Source organism: Phalacrocorax aristotelis, chromosome 3, assembly GCF_949628215.1.
Source record: "Phalacrocorax aristotelis chromosome 3, bGulAri2.1, whole genome shotgun sequence".
Lineage (NCBI taxonomy): Eukaryota > Metazoa > Chordata > Aves > Suliformes > Phalacrocoracidae > Phalacrocorax > Phalacrocorax aristotelis.
Window position 1 is genome coordinate 57398485 of NC_134278.1, and position 21263 is coordinate 57419747.

At 40.4% G+C, this 21263-nt stretch overlaps 1 protein-coding gene across 1 annotated transcript in view; it reads left to right on the forward strand.

Moving 5' to 3' along the window:
* The first annotated feature begins 23 nt into the window (after positions 1 to 23).
* The window catches only part of HSF2 (heat shock transcription factor 2), a 45557-nt gene continuing 24317 nt past the window's right edge, over positions 24 to 21263 (forward strand). Inside the window, exons 1-2 of the mRNA XM_075087539.1 lie at positions 24 to 122; positions 3228 to 3352. The gene's annotated coding sequence lies outside the window, so the exon portion shown is untranslated. The remainder of the gene's footprint in view (positions 123 to 3227; positions 3353 to 21263) is intronic.

Consider the following 21263-nt stretch of genomic DNA (forward strand, 5'->3'; position numbering starts at 1 on the left):
CGAGACGTCCGCCCCGGCCCAATATGTCTGCCGCCGCCTTCCGCTTCTGTTGTTTCGTGGGGCGGGAAGGAGCGTCGTCGAGCTGTCGGCGCTCTACTCTGCTGCTGGGCCTGGCGTCGATGGTGCGGGAGGCCGCCGGGGCGCGGTCAGGCGGGGCGGCCTGAGGCGGGGCCGGAGGCGGCGGTGGTGGTGGGGCGGCTGTTCCCCGCTCGTCGGCGGGCTGTGGGCACGGGGGGGCCGGGGGCGCTCACCGAGCCAGCGGCTACAGCGCCAGGGGGTGGATCGCGGCGGGGGCGCCGTCCTCGGCCCGGGGTCTCCTCTCCTCACCCCCCCGCCGCCTCTTCCCGCCCCGTGAGGCGAGGCCTCGGTAACGGAGCCTTCCTCTGCCTTGTGCCTGTAGACGGCTCGTGGCTGAGGCGGGAGCGGCCCCAGGTGGCCCTGGCCGAGCTGGTGCAGCCGGCGGAGCTCCGCAGTGGTCTGGGTACATACGCCGCAGGGCCTGGCATTAATCCTTGCCAGCCCGCTGTGAGGGCTGGCTGTAGTTTACAACTGGGACGTGTCTTCCCAAATCAAGAAATCAACCATTTTTGAGTAGAAGGCTGTGCAAGAATAGTACAGTATTTAATAATGGCCGTCTTCAGGTAATGCTGTGTTCCTATATCTCAGGATAAACGTGTCTGTATGTTCCTGTGTGTCAGGATAAATGAATACTTTACAGCATCCCAGAGAGTAGTTAAAGTGACCCTGGCAATGACCCAGTGGTGCTGACAGAGGCTGACAAAAACAGCCTTGGGAAAGATGTACGTTGTCTTCTCTTGTCGATTTTATTCTCTTTCTGGAAGAGCATTAAATTAACGTAGGACTGAGACAGTCTGTTTTTGAGGCTGCTGCTTACCTTTAGGTGAAGTGTCAGTTTAAGTAATAATGCCACATTGATTCTTTAAAAAAAAAAAAACACAACATTTTCTAATGCCTTAAATACCAAAGGGCTCTACATGATCTTGTGTGATTTCTTTAGGTGGAAAGATGGAAGTGAGGTGATTTGGTTGGTTGCAGCTCTGTCTTGACAAATCAGCTATAATACAGACATCTGGGTTTAAGTACTGTGGATGAAATGCAGCAGTTGGTACTCTTTTTTTTTATATAGAACTTTGTCTTTCTCAATCTGGTATATATTTTTTCCCCCACAACTTTCTTAGAGTCAACAGTATTAAACACTTCTGTGGCCAATCAGTTCTGCTGGCTGGCGTATCTGTAAAGGTGCTGTGCCTTTACAATGTCTATACAATATGTCTGTGTGTCTTCACTCCTGTGACACCTGAAGAGGGATAGAGACCTCCAAATCTTATAAAATTTAGTACCCTCATGGAAGAGAAAGTCACTTTACTTACACCACATGATGAAGGAATTCAGCAGCTTAACTGTTGCAAGAGGCAGTAGTCTGTTGGGTGGTCACTTGGAGCAGCTGGTCAGACTTCCAGTGTCTCAGTGCCTTCAGGTCAGGTGCAGCACATCTTGCCTGTAACCCAGGTGGAGAGATAAGGGGGGGCTGGGAGAGGCATTTTGGCAAAGGGAGGTGGACAGTGGAAGACTAGGAAGCTGCAGGGGAGCTCCTTATAAGAAGCCTCATAAAGAAAACCATGGGTTCTGTTTGATCTGTTGAATGTGCGGGTGTGGGGTTGACTCACTTGAGGTACGATGAAGAGGCTTTGCGTGTTTGTGAGGTGCAGTTCTTTTGGCAGCACGTATGACTTGAACAGTGTCATACTGTTCAAGTATAGAAAGGAGAGCCTCAGCTGAGGGTCCTCTTGGGAAGGACTGTAGCCTTCATGAGAGGATGTGGGAGTTTTATTGACATCAAGCCAGGTTTGTGTTATGTTTACGTTGTTGAGTGATAAACTGACAGTCCTGGCTGAAAATAACTTCTTAATCAATGCCTGGCAGGAATGTGACAACTGCACCAGTAAATAATCTCACTGAGGTTTATCACCGTTTTGTTAATTAAATACAGTACATTGGGTTTGTGCATTTATTATTTTAGGGTAGTATTGAATTTATGGCTCACTGAGCAAGACTTTGCACAGAGGACTTGCTGCTCGTGCTCCAAGAAACTCGATAACTGCTTGTGAGAGCTTTTTATGGTGCTTTAGGTGTCAAGGTTTGAGACTTTGATTCTTCTCTGTATATTAAAAAAATAATACCTGCCAAATATAAGAGTTTCCTATCCAGATGTCCTTGAGGCAGAATGAGTGAGGAGTGTATTTCTCTACATATGGCTAGATTGTGTGGGGTTTATTTGATGATGTAACTTTCAGAATTGGCCCTTTGAACTCCAAAGTCAGGCTGGCTAACTATTTCTGTTAGGAAATGTTAAAAAACAAGGGCCAGTCTTCTTTGTCTTTATAGACTCTTGTATGCTGGAGGGGAAGAGTCAAAAGTATGTAGACTTTTTTTATAATTATTATTTTTAAGAGGCTGTTTAGTTTTGAACTGCTGATGAAGGCTTCTCTGACCACGTATTTCATGGATGCTGCCATAGAGTTACTCTGATTCCAGAAACCATGCTGTGTGATGGCAGAAGTATTGTGTAGGTTTGAATAACAGTTTTCCATTAAAATAAGTGAAATCAGGAATTTCAATTCTGAAAGTGTTGCAAAAAATAATTTGTCATTCATTACGAAAATGCTAGGGTTGTGAAATCCTAAGTCAGTAAAAGCTGTTCAGCTTTTAAAATGTTAATTTTGTATCTTATTCTGTAAATGAAACTTACTTGGGCCCCTCAGTGTGTCTTTTAAATAATAAGTCTGTTACAAGTTAGTGGTGTTTACAAGCTCTTGTCTGATGTGGTGTTGTGGTAGTTTCAGTGCAGTATGTAATACACAGCTAATACATCAAGTATAGAACATTGTGATCTGTAACAGATCCATTGGATAAATGTGAATCCTTTCTTTAAAGTGAGATGGAGACATTGCCTAGAATATCCTTTTTGTATTGACATATCTGTGAACCTTTATTCCATCACTCCTTTCTCCTTCATGGGTGTATTTTTTCTTCATTTGTAGTTTTGGGGTTGTGGGGTGTGTGTGGTGGTGTTTTCTTGGTTTTTCGTTTTTTGGGGGGTCTTTGGTTGTGTTTTGGTTTTGTTTTGTTTCTTTTAACAGTGTCTCCCAAAAGAGCTTCAGGGACCGGAGTTAACTTTTTTATTATTTCCCGATTTGTGATGACAGAATCAGTTAAAGCTTCATCTCCTAACCTCTTAAGAATCTGCTTGGCTCTTCCTAGTGACAGAACCAACCCCTGAGAGTGCTCTGACCTGCAGCCAGTTGCTGTTAATGAGCTGAGAAGTGGCCAGGTGAGTGGCAAGTGAAGTGAATTGATACATGTTTTCTTGACCCTGCACTGCCTTCCAGGGTCTGCCAGCTGTGCAGGGAAGTGGGTTAGGGAGCTGATCCAGGTTAATTATCACTCTTCGGCTGGGCTGTCTTTTTTGAGTTAAATATTCTGCTGTGAGAATATGCTTAAAAAGACAAAACAATAAAATAGGTTAGTGATGGTAGTAAGTATGTCTGTGAAGGTTTAAAATGATTCAACTGAATTACAAAATCTGAAGTTCCTACAAAGGACTTAACCAATAGGCCTACTGACTTGATTTGTTCTTGAAGTGCATCCATCATACTATTGGTTGCATTACTGATTAAGCTTAAAAAACAGATCCTCAGTTTTACGCACTCCCTCCACTTTTTGTACATAACAGTTCCTAGAACAGTCTTAAGACTAACAGGATGCCCTAGTATTTATTGTCTGACTCCCTTGCATGGGAAGGAACATAGCCAAAGCACTCAGTGCTTCTACACCACTATTCTCAATTGGAGCACAGAATCAAAGTGGAAGTAATAACCTAGAACTGGAGTGTAATGTCAAGAAGACTGAAAGCGCAGCCGCGTAATTTAAAATCACATTGCAAAGGCAAGAATTAGTTTGCTTTTGTCTTTTGAGAAATTATGACCTGCCCCAAAAGAAATTTTTCATGAGAAAGGGTTGCCTGTAGTATCTTTGTAACTGTAAGCCAAGGGGTAGGACTGAAAAACTGAATGCAATTCCATGGAAAGACTGTTGGATTGAATGGTGATTGATACTTTTTTTTTTTAAAGAAACTAAAATGTACAAGCCTAAACCTGGTCTTGTGACTCAAAAGACTGAAAACAGAGTATGTTTATTAAAACAGATCTCAAATAAAAGCTCAAGTTGTTGGATTAGCGGTGTGCCATTCTGGGCATTTGTTCATACTGGATCAGCAGTTCCAGTGGCAGGAAGAGCAACATGTTGTTCGGAAAGCTGCGCTAAGCTTTCTGACAAGTGCAGAACAAGAATGAAAATACATAATTAGCTCAGTTCTGTAAATTACTTAGCATTATTTAAAATTATATATTACTTTGGTATTTCAAACAATTCCTGTTAATGAAAACTTACTAAAAATCTGTCCTCTCTACCCTGTCTTCCATATGGTAGCCTTCACCTAGCTACTTCCTCTGCTCTCCTCTGTTCCTTTGAGGAGTTGTTGTTTGTTTTTCTTTCCTGGGTAAAGATTAAGCTCATGCATGCTGAAATTTGGGATTTTGGAATTTGTGAAAGTCTGTCGCCATAGCCCTAAAAATACATTGGGTCGTCGTAGTTGCAGTTCTGTCAGATTTGCTGTAGTTGTATTAGATCTGCTTTCTTGTCTTGTCCAATGTAGTATCTCAGAGCACAGCAGCAGGGGTCAATTAGAGGCAAAGCCAGCATTAATCCTTTTAGCTTCAAAGCCTAGTCCTTAAAGCATACATACCCTTGGTTTGAACAGTACTTGCTTTGGTCTTAAGGCTTGAGTTGTGAAACTGTCAATCAATCAGGTGGTTGTTCCTCTTTCTGCAGAAAAACGTAGCATTTCCTAACTTACGGTACACAATATCTACTGTTCAATTTATTCATGCATTGTAAGTCACTTTGCAGCTGAGATCTGTCTTATCAGTTCTCTGAATTTATTTTTATCTTGTGTTTTTTTATCCTGGTGTTCCCCTTTCAAAAGCCTAACTCAATCATTTTATGATCATTCACTGGAGTTTCCTTCCACTTCAGTCTTCCTAGCTAGTTCCTTATTGTTGGTTAGAGTGAAATTTAGAAGCATCTCATAAATACGTAAGCAGCAAGACAACCCAGCAAAACTGTTTTACTAACTTTTTTTATAGATGGATTCCAAGAACCCACCGTCATTCCTTCTGTTTTCATTTTGCACAAATTGTCTGAATAATCAGTCTGTCACATCCTAGTGAAAGAAACCTGTTCCAAATATTGTGACAAGTTTCATAAATATTTTTAATTATCCTAAGACAGCAACAAATATTTAGTCTTTGGGTAGGGTTTTTTGTGCTCAACTACTACTGCTGTTAATTCTTACATTCACGTTAGCTTAACAGGAAAAAATTTTATCTGTTATGCTTGGTAATTCAGTGGCAGCCACCAGGAACAGCTATAAAAAGTTTAAGATAAACTGAAAATAAAATTTCATACTCACTGAAAAATAAGATTTTGGGGGAGGAAAAAGAATGTATGTGGATGTTTACATTACCTAATATAAGCTCTTCAGATTTTGGCAGAGTATAATTGTCATATATTCCTCTTTCAATTCCTATGTTAACTTTGTCTTACTGTTTTCTGCCACCAAATAATACTCTGAAAGTTTTCTCTGCCATGAACTGCTGTCCTTTTCAGTTCCTCGCTTGTAGGTTTGGGGTTTTTTGGCTGGGGAAAGGGTGTGCAGGGGAGTTGGTTTTTTCTAAGGATTGAATGATTTAGTCTTACGCTGAAGAACTTCCATGTATTAACAACATTGTGTTTATAGTAGTTTTTCAATTGGTATCAAGATGTGTAGTGCAGTTTACTTGAACTGAGCATCTGGGAAGTATCTGCTTACAGAAGCTGAGCATATAGCCCCGAGGCTTTATGGGGGCATGTTTTTGTGGGGTTGGGGGGAGCGGAAGCGTTTGCTTTTTTCATTCTGGGGTTTTGTCCAAACCTGGAAACATCAGTTATCATTTAAACTTCAGGCTATTTGTAAAGGGCCTTCTAATTCTGAATATCTCCTTCCCCTTCTCTCCCTACCTCCCAGTCCCATTTTGGGGAAAAATGTCAGTCTGTCTGTTTTTTTTCACAGAAGGGCATAAGAACTTTGGCCACATCCATGTCCAGTTTTGGCAGCTGAACATACTGTTGTCCTTGCCAATGCAAGTCTTAACTGTTTTGTTTTGCCTTTTTATTTGGACACAGAAAGATGCCACTTAACTCAAACTTTGTTTTTCATTTCAAATGGATTTCATAAAGTTATGCAATATGAGTTGGTGTTGTGGTTTAACCCCAGCTGGCAATGGAGCACTACCCAGCCACTAGTTCATTTCCCCCTGGTGGGATTGGGGAGAGAATCAGAAGGGTAAAACTGTGAAAATCCATGGGTTGAGATAAAAACAGTATAATAATTGAAATAAAATAGTAGTAATAATGATAAAAGAATATGCAAAGCAAGCGACACATGAAGTACCTGCTCACCACCCACCAACTGATGCCCAGCCAGTTCCCAGGCAGCAGCCCCCTGGCCAGCTTTCCCCTATTTTATATGCTGAGCATGACATCACACGGTGTGGGATATCCCTTTGGTAAGTTTGGGTCAGCTGTCCTGGCTGTGCCCCCTCCTGGCTTTTTGCGCACCCCCAGCCTTCTCAGTCGGTAGAGCATGAGAAGCTGAAAGGTCCTTGATGAGTGTAAGCACTACCTAGCAACAAATAAAACATCAGTGTGTTACCAACATTATTCTCATACTAAATCCAAAACACAGCACTATGCCAGCTACGAGGGGAAAAACTATCCCAGCCAAAACCAGGACAGCTGAGCTACACCAAGCAATAACAATATGGTTCTGGCAAGCACCAACATCCCTTTTTCAAAAAAGGATAGAAAAAGTTGCTCTCAAAGGTAAAAAGGAAAGTAACTAACTTCAGTTTATGTTTCCAGGTAATAATATCCTGACTTTGTTTGTTGGCTTTAAATATTATACTTCTACTTAGTTTTAGGATATCTCACAAATCACAGATATGGATGCATTCCAGTCTTGGACTGTTGGTTAGTCATACTCACCTTGTAAGGTATGAGAGGCCTTTATCAAATGCTGCTGGACAGCATCAGTTAGCGTGGCTACTATTAGGTCAGTCTGGTTGCAGACCAGAATACAGCTACGGCTTCTGTAGTCCTCAGTATTTGTACTGTGGTTCAAGAAAATTTTCCATAGTGAGTGACCTAATACGATATCTTCAGTTAAAATGTCAAAAGGCTTAAAGGCACAAACAGTTCAGTCTCAGAAGGCAGAACTGTGCATGATCCTGAAATGCTGGCAATTCTTGCAAATCTAACATCTGTGCCTTAAAGAGCTGTATAAACAGGACACTGATTCTGGAATGTTAATGTTCCATTTTGGTTAATGTGAATGTTAGAAGTGCGCCAGCTTGCTTGTTCTGGTTCTTCAACTTCATTTTCTTTCTCCTGTTCTGTCACCTGACACTAAGGTGACAGACAGGTTTGTTTAGGGATCCTTGGCAGAATGATGGCGGCACTACAATTAAAGCTTTATTTTCTTAACAGGATGTTGTGGTTAGTATAGCACAGAATTATGATTAGAATGGCACAGTATTTTTACAGGCAGAATCAATGTAGTACAATTTATAAGTAGCTACTTAAGGCTACTTAAAGCTTTATATATTTTATATAATAACATGATATTAATATAATATTATAATAATATTAATGTTATAGTCTAAATTATTTTATATTTTAATATAGAAGCACAACTTAACTTTATAATTTCTCATCACCTGGACCCTCTGCAGGTTGGGTGAAATCGTAATACGTGGCTTGCTGTATCAATAGAACAATCATAATCTAGACTCAAAAATCGTATAAGAGCATACGAGTCGCTCCCTCAGTCCTGGGAGGAAGCCAACGACAGTGGAGGCATCCCTGGTCACCGAGGGGTCACGGTCTCACTGTCCCGCAGCAGCCCAGGTCCAAGTTTCCCACTTAGGACTTGGAACTGCTGGATTTTACAGACTGTGCTCTGTGCGCTGTCACGCTTCCCTGTTCTGTGCCGGGGTCATCAATAGCACCTGGCTGGCCGGGTGCCTGGGACCTTCAAGGCCAGCAAGGAAGGGAGATATTGGCCTGGAGCCCCGGAGCCTTGAGGGTGGTAGGAAGGGAAAGAAGAAATCGGTTTGGTTTGTCCCCTTGGTTCACAGGACCTTCAGGGCCTGATAATGCAGGAAAGGGAATGAATACGTGAGCTGCTCTGTCACAGAGAACGGTGCCTGCCTCATGAAACAGTGTTAGTTACGCTAGCCACGTTACCAGGGGTCAGGAGCACAGGGTACTGGTTACATATACATGTGACATACTTCTTTCCTCTTCATAAACTTTTTGAGAATGTGAAGGGAATGCTAAATAAAGGAACCTAAGGAGTTGTCCTGTTTTTCTCACGGCTTTTTTTCAGCATTCTATTTTGGTTGTTTTAGGGACCTTTACCTTTAGGAAATTGGTAAGCATGATCCAGAGGAGGTCAACAAGGTGTTAGCAGCTGTTCATCAGGTTCAAGGAAAACAGCACGTAATGGATTCCACACCTCAGTCATTAAAACAGTGTGTGAAATCCTCCTAAAGCTGGAAGGTGTCAAGACTCTGAGCGTGTGGATTCTTTCTTGGTTTGTGGGTGGAAGGCTTTTTGTTTTCTTCTATGTACCACCTTCCTCCACAGTCAAAATCCTTCTTTCTTTGGGTAGTGTTGGGAAACAGGCATCCCAGTTTTACTCTTGACTGCAGAAAACTATTCCATTATTAAATTGTATATCTGTAAGTTGCTACAGGGGCCTGCTTAGTGGGATTGGACTGATCTGATACTGAAATGTGGCAGCCAACAGCCTGCTATGTACTGCATTTTGTAGGCTGGGCCACTGCATCTGTGTTAGTTGAACATAGTTCACATATGTTGAACCACATTCACAAATAATGGCTTTAGGATCCTAGTACTTGCCAAATTAATAATAATTTTCTTGTGTTCATATCACTAGTGTGTTAGTGTCTAGCTGGAAGAGTTCCGCAGATTATTTTCTGTAAAGGCAGCTAGGCAACTGTCCAGCAGGGTAGATAATTGAAGAAATAAGCTACCTGCTAAACTGAGGAACTCTAGTTTCAAAAATAGATCTCTTAAATTCACCTTCTTCTAGTATGGGGTACATTTCCTTTTGGATGTGCGTGGCTTCCTGAATCTGGAGTCATTAGCTGAGACATCATCTTTTTAGATGCCTGAAGGTGGCTGGAATGTAGTATGCCTGGAGTGCCTTATGCTTGTTGGAGAGTTACTCAGTTATGTCTGATGTGGAACTGCATTATGAGAACGCATTTCTTAAGCAGAGGTTTAAATCCTGTATTGTAAAAGAAAGTTGGGGAACTTAAATTGCCTAATATGTTCTTGTGCAACTTGAGGCTTTTCTGAGAAGAACTCTTGGCAGTGAAAGCCAAGGAGCCAGCTGAATACTGGTACCTCAGTGAGACCTTTTTAGGGCTTTTGAGTACCTCCTTGAAAAGTTGACCTTTAAAGCTAATTCAGGAGGTTGTCAAGATGACTAACGTGGACTTGCATAATCTCTGCTTCTCCAGGTACAGTACCATGTCTCTTCTTCTGTTCAGGATGGATTGTTAGCTAACTTTCTTCCCCATGTTGCTTCTTTTTTTCCAAGAGAAATGGCTTCTGTAATACAGGAACTTTTAATAAATACCACTGTGATAATTAAGTTCTTCCCTGTTCTCAGGGATTGAATTTCCTCCTGCTGTCTTTTTCCATAGTGTTGCGTTACAGACTTAAAATAAGTAGAGTGCTGCTCCCTCAACCTAGGGAGCTCCCCGAATGTCCTATCTTGCTGTATATGAGGGCTTTTTGCTTGTTTGGCATAGCTTTTTTTTTTTTCTTTTGTTGCTCATGACATTTTGACAAGGTGCTGTTTTGAGAGATTATATATAATGATGGTACATGACTCTTGTTAAACCAGTATCCTGTTTTTTCACCATCCTCTCTTTGCAGAGACTGCATGTGGTATAATAATATATATCAGATGAGGCTTGTGGAGGGAGGTAATTATCTTTTATTAGACTGGCTTATAATGGGAGAGGGTGCCAGACAAGCTTTTGGTCACACGGTGACCTCAAAGGGCTTGTGTGCCCAGACGCACATCAGGTCTTTTTTTTTCCAGCTATATTAGTTAGTCTAATAAAAGGCATTACCTCTTCAGAGAAACACTGCCTTACTGCAGGCTTGGTGATCTAAGGATGCAACAACATGGCAACCATTACTGAGGCTGACCAACATGCTCTTCTGTGTACTAGAACTGTGTACAGTTCCCTCCTCTCTTGTTTGCCATACGCACTTTTCTTTTTCAGGTCTAGGGTTTTTATAATCAAGATATGATGAAATCCTCTTTAATCAGTGTGATCTCTTCTTTAAGTAAGTTGTGAAACAAAATTAATTTATCTAAATTGAAATTGAAAAGTTCACTTTGCAATGAAATCAACATCACTTCAGTGCATGTGTTTAATAAATGAGACCCAGGTTTGTAATTCTGGGAACCTAAAGGTCATTCGTGTTTCATGTATAAGCATGTGTAATTTAACACTGTCATGTTTTTTGCTTTAAACTTATTTGTGTTATGAGCAACGCAATGCTTCATGGGATGACATTTTTGTTGCCTTTCAGTTACTAAATGAAGGATACTAGAAACTTTTTTACGGTGCCTACTTCACACAGGATGTATTTTCTGCTTGAGATGGTGACTAAACTCAAAAGCGATTTAACCAATAAGGTGTTAGGATGTGTCAGTAATTCACTTGTCCTGTGTTATCTCCATAGATCTCTGTTTTCATGTAAACAGGTTTTACTTCATGATGAAGAAAGCATTAATTGATTATTTTGAGGAGGTTAGCATTACTTAGAAAATCCTAGTTTCCCCTCCCATTCTGCCACTGTTGGACTTTTTTAAGATCTACTGCAAAATTTCTCTTGAATTTTTTTTTTGGGGGGGACGGGATGGAGGACGGATGGACGATGGGGACAGGAGATGGACGACGGACCCCTTTGAAAGGAAGTTATTGATGTTAAACAGAAGCAAATGAGGTATCGACAGTCTGAGGCAGTGAGTAACCATAGTGGCTGAGCGATGCTAAAACATAAAACTTCAGATAGTTTAAAATTGTGTGATTATGTCCAACTACTTATACACCTCTGACACTGAGGAGTATACTAGTGTCTACCTGTAGCTGTCAGCTGTATGGACTTCTAAGACCATATTCTGGTTTAAATAAATAAGAATATCTAGCAGTGGTTTATATTACTACTCTTTAGAATCCCTTACTTATACCTGGTTGCTCTGAGATATTTCAGGTGGAATATTTAATGCCTTTCCTCCTCCCATAAGAAAGTGTGTGTGTGTCTGTATCGGTAGTATCAATATGACATATCTGTCTGGACAGCTACCATGATCAAGGTGATGCAGCCAGCAAAGCTCCTTTGCTGGGCATTTGCTGTGGTGGTTCTTATACTGCTAACTATCGCTGTAGTACATCTGTTCTATCAGCAATAGAAAGTTTTGTGCTTGCAATGTAATGGCTAATGGTTTCCCAGTATGTAAGATGATTTTTTTTTTTTTAATTCCGATCTATTTAGTTACTTTTTTTAAGAGCGGAAAACGTAGCCATAGTGCCCCAACATGTATATATGTTCATAAACTTGTGCATTTACTTTTCTAGCAAAACATACAAACACTCCCCAGTCTTCTAATGATTAGCTGAAGAAGCCAGATTTCAACGTGCTTTCAATGTTACTGAAACCATGAAACTTTTAGTAATTAATAAAAGAATGGGGAAGTATTTGATATCCCTCTAGCTGTAGCCTTCACCAAATACAATAGGCTTTTATAGTGGTTCTTGAAGATGATACATTGAATGAATTTTGGTCAGTTACCAGTAGATCGATCATCCTTACCTTCACTGGATGTCAGTACTCTGACTCTTCCTTCACTTCACAATGTCTTCAGGGTATTTTTTGTTTTGGAAGTTAGAGCACCCTTAATCTTAGGAAAGAGGAATTTAATATAATTAATGCCACATCATGGTTCTGAGATTTTTGTCTGATTACAAACAATAATTCTGGTGTGTTGCTTGTCTTGATCATGAACGAACATCTAGAGTTAGGCTGATGTAGGAAGGATTATTTTTTTTCATAGAACTATTGAGTGGCAAGTAGCCTGTTTTCTAGTTCATGCTTCCCCCCTCCCTGAATGTTGCATTACAGCGTTACAGTCAAACTCTAGGCCTGTCACAAAAGCAGTCAGTGAAACAGATGGTAAAACTTAACTTTCTGAAAACAGCTGACCCAGGTGTTTTTCTGCATTGATCTGTGTCATTAAAGTGGTATCTCCTATAGGTTTATCTTATACTTTTTGCCTCTCTTTGTCAGATCCAGTCTGGGGAAACGTTTCATCTCCTGGTATCAAAGTAATCTAAATGTGAGAGTAGTGTTTTTTATTCCCTTTGCAAAATACAACATGAGAAGATAAGCAATTACTTAAAAGGCCTTTTCTTTGGTTACAAATCATGGAGTTGCTCCATAGCTATTTGAGTGATTCAGGTTTTATACTCCTGTACAAGTGCTTGTGAATGAGGGAAACCTTTTTCAGAACTTTAACATAGTAAACTTTGTAGGGTTTGTAGTCTATGTCTAAATCTGTTTTAAGCATCTTTCTGAATGGAACTCCTAGAAAACTTGTGATGGATAAGGACGTACACATAGCACTTGTAACACTAGCAGATTTAGGTTTGCTTTTACCAGCTATCTTTTGCAGGTCCCTTAAAAGTGCTTCATGATCCACACACATGAGACATTGGCTGAAAACAACTGGTCTCAAACTTCCATAAAATTTCTCATGTTTCTTTTTTTTTTTTTTTCCTGTGTTCTTAGCCAGTAACTGTTTTGCCACAAAACCCAAGAACTTACAGCTCTTTAGAGTAACTGGTGGTGTTCAGCGCACATTTGCTTTGTCATAGCTGGAGCTACACTTGAATTTACAGTTTATGCGTAGCTGTTACAATGAGCAAAGTAGTTAACTAGTGTAAGGTCAGTACTACTCAGCATTTCCTAAGGGTGTAGAGAAGGAGTTCCCTTACAGATTCTTCATCTTCCCCTAACGTCTAATTCTCGCTACTTTTTTAGCTTAGTAATTATCATCATCACTTTTTGTGGTCTTAAAAGAACACTGATGCAGATAATTGAGTTTTTACAATGTGTGTGTTTTTATTATTGCCAGTGTGATATGTAAATAATTTTAGATGAAAGCAGTAAGGAATGTGTATAGCCAAAAAGTATGGAGTAACTTTTGGGGCCTCACTGTAAGAGTGCTCTTGCCCTGTTCTGTGTAGTACCACTGTAGTTTTTGGGTAGTCTTAATTTTGTGTGGTTTTTTTAATTAAAAAAAAAAATTAACTGGATCAGTTCTAATGTGTTCTGATGTATATTTTTCAGGGTGAAATATCTGATTGAAAAAGCATATTTTTAATGACATTCTGAAATTACGCCTTACATGACAGTAATTCTTATTACCTACCTGTGGTCATTCTAAATTGCTGTTCTTGAGAATATGTTTATTTCTAAGCATTGAAGTTAATACCATGCAGCGTTGAAATGGCATTTGTTCAGTCTTGAGAAAAAGAACCTCAAAGTGGTAGAAAAATATTTTAGTAGTCACGCTGTGCTGTTAGCACAGTAACCTCAGTATGTGGAAATTGATGAGTTAGCTTTTTTTATTACTCATTTGGAAAATATTAATTTCGTGAAAGATAAACTACATTAAGTATTGCTATACTACTTAATGCTTTACCTGAAATATTGAGAAAGAATGTTGTGTAACTTGAGTTTAATCTTTTTACATGCTAGCTGAATGGAGATGACATTTAGCAAGAAAGGATAAATGTACTTAAATGAAAACACCTTTTTATATCTTTTTATTATTATTACTATTATTATTTTCATATTCTTGGGATTGTTACCTGGGATCATTCAGTTCCTTACTGAATTTTAAAGTGCCAGTGTTTTTTCTGGATTAGTTTGAAAACCTACATTTATTGAAAACTCATGGTGCAATTAAAGTATTAATTGAAACAGAGTTTGGAACCTTCAGAGATGAGAAGGTTTTGAGGGACTATGTAAAAATAGCGTGCCTTGCTGAAAGAGTGGAAGAATAATTTGGTGGCCTTGCAGCCATAATCTTCAGAAGACCACATTCCTTTCCATGACGGATATTAAGCTGTTGCTGCTCAGGTTATTTGGGTAATGAGGTTGATAGTCTGCTTACAAAGGTTACCCTAAAAACACTATACAACTAAGAGGACAAAAATAGTTAAATGTAGTGATTATGATCAAAGTGTCATGGAAAAATAACTTCTGTCTTGAAAAGGAATTTTGATAAATTCAATGTATCAGATTTCTGAATTTGAAAATACAGTATTAAGTACCCTATTCTTGATCCTTGATGGTGTTCAACAAATGTGTTATCAACGGCTGAAGTTGAAAGCCCTCATATACTGTGTAATACCTACACTTAAGTGAGCAAACTACTGGAGATCCATCTGCTCTGTTGTCCCTTTAGCAATGCTGAAGCAAGCGCATCTTAGAGGCTAATCAGTATTGTCATAAGGTATTCTCATTTCCCTGTTTGTGCCCGTAACAGTCTCATCGTCACATTCTCTGAATAACCTAAACCTAACTTGGATAACTCCTTGTGTCACAAATTAAATAGGACCATATAACTTGAATTTTATTTCTATACTGAGTATTTAATTCTTTCAAAGAAAATGGTAGCTTGATATAGGGCAAAGTTGGTTTTGCCTACAAGCAATCCCTGAGCTGTCTTGTTGGTTGTTTTTTTTTCTTTCTTTCACAGTTTAGAAAATCAGTGTAATGGGACAGGAAGCAAAAACAAAGTTCAAGGTGGAACTGGTGGCCTCAATCAATGAAGAACTGGAGCAGACACATCTTGGGTGTAGGAAGGGATGGCTGAAGAGTAAGAGCAGTGCATTTAATTTTAAGGGAAAGACACACCAGAATTCTTAGGTGATCCAAACAGGGGAAAAGACTGATCTTGGAGTTGAGCATTGCTGCTCTTAGTGTAACAACAAGGGGACAGCTTTGCTGTAAGCAAGTCGAACTAATATCCTTCTTCCTTGTCTCCTGTTTGCCTTAAGCAGTGGCTGAAATTGTTCTGGTTCATGGCAGTTGGTTCAGGATGTTCCAGCTTGTGGCCATAGCTGGTTTGTGTTAGCTGTTTGGAACTAAAAATAGGTAAAGTAATAGGAGAAAAGAAGACTATTATGTGGGGCAGGAGTGTATGTTCGGAAGGATTAGTGGGCATTCCATACATTTGAATGTGGGAAAAGAAGAATGAGATGGCTCGAAAGTTTGTCATCCCACTTCCCTGGCTGGCCTAGTCATGGGTTGAGAAGAAGAGATGGAGCTTCTAAAAGCTTTGTTCAGGTACAGGGGGGCTGGGAGCAGTCCCTTATGTTGACGGGAACAAGGGTGAGAAAAGGGATCCTTTTTCTGTCTCTGTGGAGACTTCTTCCTTATAAGCCTCCTAATTCTCAGGGTATTGTTCCCTTTCACTTGGAAGGTTATGAGTTGAAAAGTGAGTCTTGGGGCTTTTGTTTGGGTTTTCTGTTTGTTTTGGGAGTGGAGCTACAGCAGAAGCAGGCAGTGGTGAGGGGAAAGCCTTCAGGGGATGTAAGCTATTGTGGTCCAACAAGCAGCTCCAAATGAGCTGCAACATGCACCTCTCTTTTAGTTCTTGCTATTGAATGTGAATGGAGTTCTGCCATGTACAAAAGCAAAGGCTTCAGAATGACAGCGTGGGTTCAGTGTTAGCCTGAGGTGGGAATATTGGTTTTGTTTTGGCTCCCTTTCTGATGAGAGTGCAAATGCCAATTCTTAGGGCAACTCCTCTGTTGCATTAAGAACAAATGTTCTAGTTATATTTTAAAAGGGAATTTAAGTAGTATTCAGCATGTGGGTATACCAGAATAAACATGCATTGTGGACTCTGAAACTTCCATCTGAGATGCCAATGAAATATACCTTCTGGAACAAAACAAAGACATGTGAAGTCATTGTTTGCTGCTTTGAATCAACTGTAGTTCTTTCAGACAGTCCAGTAATACCTGAGACTATGCTGATGTCAGGTTACCTCACAGGCTCAATTTCAGAACAGTAATTTACTGAAGCTTTTTACTATGGATTAAGCCTATTGCATTTCCCTCCATGTTTTCTGATGGGATGGAGTCAGAGCTTTTGAGCAAAGGTGTCCTGTTCTGATTCCACGCTTCAACTACTTTGCTACAAAGCAAAAGACAAAATAAGTCAACAGGAAGACTTCTGTTGTGTTTTGACACCAAGAGAACAGAACAAAAACTTAAGAAAACATAGCGATTGCCATGTGTGTACTCCTGTAGTTGGAGCTGGTTACCCTAACAGTATGAGTGAGCACTTCAGCAAGATTGAGATTGAGAAGCTTGCCACTAGTCGTGAAGAATTTGTGTAGCTAACTGACCGCATCTCTGCTGCAGGGTATTTGAAGCTAACACAATTTTGTAAACAAAGTAAAAATGAAATTAAGATTTGCACAAGGATGTGGTGTCAGTAGTTTTTTTTCACCCAGTTCCATGCTACAGTCAGCAGACCTTCTCTATTGTGTGGCAGTTTGAAGTGTTTCTGTTGCTTAAAAGAGTTACTTCTCCTAAGCCTCCTTAGGCTTCTCCCCAGTTGCAAGATCATGAACTGACGCATTCTAAGGAATAAGTAGTCCTGTTGCTATCTTCAGTTTAAAGTTATGGAAAACAATTACTTGTTTGTTGACTATTCACCATGCACACACACAGAGGCACCCATGTTCTTGCACCCGAGTTGCCTGTGGCTTCCAAAAATGCTGAAAATTAACATTACTTGAGTTGAAATTACGTGGGTTTGTGATAACGAAGAATTTTACTTACAAGAAAATACTTTGCTTTAGTAAAGACCTCCCTTTTTTTACTTCTTCGCTCATACAGCTTGGGAGAGAATGTACATCTGCATACTAGTACTAATGCAGAGGTTAAAAGAGAACTCACTCTGTAGAAAGATACTACAACTGAGGTGCAAGACAGGTCAGTCATTTTAGAAAAAATAGTCACGGGCTGCGTACAAACTAAACTTTGCTACATTGGTTGTATTTGAACTCCTGTCTGTCATGATTAGTAACTTTGTTAAGGAAAACTCTTTAACTAGTAAGTTATCCTAAGGTTTGTGTAAAACAAAAGAAACTAAATTGTTAGGAAAAACTCATGTTTATTTTATGCAGTGAAGTATGTGGCTGACTTAAGTCACCTTTGGTTTTTTTTAGTAGGTCTGAACTTTTGCCATCATTAGCTTTTATTGGAACACTTCTAAATAACGCTATTTGCTGTTGCACAGCATATGGTGTGTTAATGCTTTCTTTTTATTTTTAGTATGCCAGAACTGTGTGTTCCTCCCTACAGCATGAGCTGGCTTTCCTTGCTCGCATTCCTCGCAGTCCATCTGCCTATAAATGTTTTTAGAGTGCATCAAATGATGACGCTAACATACTGATGTGTTAAGTCATTAACAACAAAAATCAAACATAACATTTTGTAGTATACTTGGCCCAAACACATTCCACCACCACCCCAAAATCAAGTAGCATCTACTTTTAACCAAAATCTTATTTGGAAGCTTTTCATCTAAAATCAGTGTTTGTCACATTTGTTGAGAGCATCTTTGGGAGTAAATCTGAAATTTTCTCTTGTAGAATGCTTAGTGTTTTGTGGAGAGGAAAGAGCAAAAGAGCAGGCAGTGTAAAACAAGTTCTGTCAGACTTGCGGAGAATCTGAGTGCTTTTTTCCAAGTCATTGTGAAATGAAGGAGCCTAAAAGAGGACACATGCCTGTTATAACTTCCTAGTTGAAGTGTTTCTATTTTCTTGGAGGTGGGCGATTTTCATTGGATAATCTTCATCAAAAACAAAACTATTATTTTGGGATGTTGTGGTATAAACCACTGTATATTTGCAAAGCAGCAGAGGTTGCTACCTCTTCTTGCTTTACCTCAGTGGTTATTGATCTAAAAATACTAAACTACAGTTGTGTTGAGTTGCTCGCAGTGGGCTCCTCAGGATCATTGAGTGTACTTCAGGAGTAATAGTTGCTCTGGCAGAGCCTTGAACTTCAACGGCTTTTAAGCAAGAGTTCCAGATCTTGTGATCCCACAGTTGGAAAAAGTGAAAACACTTGGTAGGACTAGATATAATGGTTCTTTCCATTTTTACCAGTGCTCTGACAGCTTTCCCTAGGAAGATTTCTATTCAAAAAAGAGATAAAATAGTGACCACAACTGGCCAGCCCCTGACTCCTGCCATCTGCAGTATAAATCCTTAGGTTTAAGAGTTCGTCCTTTGCTCATTTATGCAGCAACAATCAATTTTATTCTTTGTTTAAAAAAAAAAAAAAATCCTTTGTTGTCAGTATATGGCGTGCTTCATTCAGTAACACTGCAGTTAAATTAGTGTTGTCTGCCAACGCCTATGTATAACTTTAAAAAAACCTTGAGTACACAGTTGATTCATAGCAGTATCTCTACTCTTTACAAGTTCCAGATCAGTATCTAAACAGTAGAGCAGCATACACCCACAGTCTTGTATGGAGTAATACTGTTGTTTTTAATATCAGCACTTTCTAACACGGTTCATCTTTCCCCAGGGTAGAAGAGGTTTTGAGGTGAGAATTCTGTGCTGTGTTTGAGTCAGTATAGACGGCTTTCTACTAGTAAATGGGCATATTGTCCTCATCAGCAGCTGCTCAGTGATGAGCACAAACCTAGGTTCCATCAAGAAAGAATAAATAGGCAGAACTGATGCTGCTTCATCTGGATCAGCAAGGCAAATATTAAGTCAGAACCCTTCAATGCTCAAATGAGCATCGCACCTAGGTTTGGATCGCCTTTGGCAGAATGCTTGGGAAAGTAAGTCTTAAATACCTGTGCATAACATGATGCTTCTAGCATGGCAGTATCCAAAATTTGGTAGGTTAACCTAACTTTTTTGTAAAAGCATATCTGGTCTACACCCCTTTATATTAATTCCCTCTATAATGCAGCCTTTTCGTCAAACCCTTGTGCTAGTGAATAAGTATAGCAGCATCTAGCTTATGTGAGTTATCTCAAATCGGTATTTAAAGGGTTTGGCTCTGATTAAATTCCACTGATTCTATACTTTAGGTAGTAGGGTGACTCACAATGCCTTTGTTGCATGCCTTTAACCACCCCAGCTGTCCAGTCAGCAATGATGAGTCAGAAGCTGGAGTCCTACACCTAGCGCTCACTAAATCTGGAAGGCTCAACTGTTAGCATAACTGATTTGGCACCTTGGGGCAGGATGTGGACTGGTGCATTACTGGGGTGACAGCAGCCTTTCTGGAGTGCTGCTGCATCTTTCAGAGAAGAGAGGAAGGTCTCTCAATCCTTTGTTTTACTGTACATTGACAGTGCAAACAGTATTCTCCAGAAGAACTGAGTTGACTGTGGGCTGACAGTAGAAACAGTGTCCTTGGGAACTTCTCAGGCTGGTGGTATGTGCTGAACGCTGTACAGAAACAGTAAGTCTGGTATTTGGGGGAAGGTGATGAACTTGCAGCATGTCCATGATACAGAAGGTTCTGCAGTCCCCTGAGCCTGAGAGAAAGCAGGTGGCTGGCCCAGTCACAAAGGTCTCCATTAAGACTTAGGCATCCCTGCTGTTCAGGGGAGATACATATATACGGCGTACATGCACACTGAGTTCATGTGTTCAGTCCTGATGTATCCACACCTGTGTCACCTGACACTAAGGGGACAGACAGGTTCCTTTAGGCATCCTTGGCAGAATGACGACGACGCTAAGCTGGAGTTACAATTAAAGTTTTATTTTCCTAAAGTGATCTTGTGATTAGTATAGCACAGAATTTATTATTAGAATGGCACAGGATTTCTACAGGCAGAATCAATGTAGTACAATTTATAAGTAGCTTAATAAAGCATTTGTAACACAACTTAACTTTGTAATTTCTCATCACCTGGACCCTCTGCAGGTTGGGTGAAATCGTAATACGTGGCTTGCTGTATCAATAGAACAATCATAATCTAGACTCAAAAATCATATAAGAGCATACGAGTCGCTCCCTCAGTCCTGGGAGGAAGCCAACGACAGTGGAGGCATCCCTGGTCACCGAGGGGTCACGGTCTCACTGTCCCGCAGCAGCCCAGGTCCAAGTTCCCCACTTAGGACTTGGAACTGCTGGGTTTTACAGACTGTGCTCTGTGCGCTGTCACGCTTCCCTGTTCTGTGCCGGGGTCATCAACAGCACCTGGCTGGCCGGGTGCCTGGGACCTTCAAGGCCAGCAAGGAAGGGAGATATTGGCCTGGAGCCCCGGAGCCTTGAGGGTGGTAGGAAGGGAAAGAAGAAATCGGTTTGGTTTGTCCCCTTGGTTCACAGGACCTTCAGGGCCTGATAATGCAGGTAAGGGAATGAATACGTGAGCTGCTCTGTCACAGAGAACGGTGCCTGCCTCATGAAACAGTGTTAGTTACGCTAGCCACGTTACCAGGGGTCAGGAGCACAGGGTACTGGTCACAACCCTGATGCTGGTTTTGGTAGCGCTGTCCTATGCGTATTAAGTAGAAACACCCCTCCTCAAAATGAGGGTAAAAACAAAAAAAAAAATTCACAAAGTCATCCTGTGCTTACTGTGGTTAGAGCCTGTGTGTCAGAGTTGTGGCCTTCCCTGCCTTTGAACCTTTGAAAGGAGAGCTCTGCGCATCGTGGTCACCTGGCAACTGACGCACACAACATGAGAGTGATTTTTTTCAAGTTACATCATCTTGATTTAGCTATAGTTACAAACTGCTGTTGGGTTATAGATGGGTTTTTTCCCCTTTTTCCAGAGAAATTTCACAGTTTTAACAGGAATTTTTTGTGATTTTTAAATGAAATATCAATAGACTTGTAATTTTAGGTCTATAGTCATAGAGAAACATTGTTTTTCTGTATTTTGTTTATGGTTACCCTGGTTGC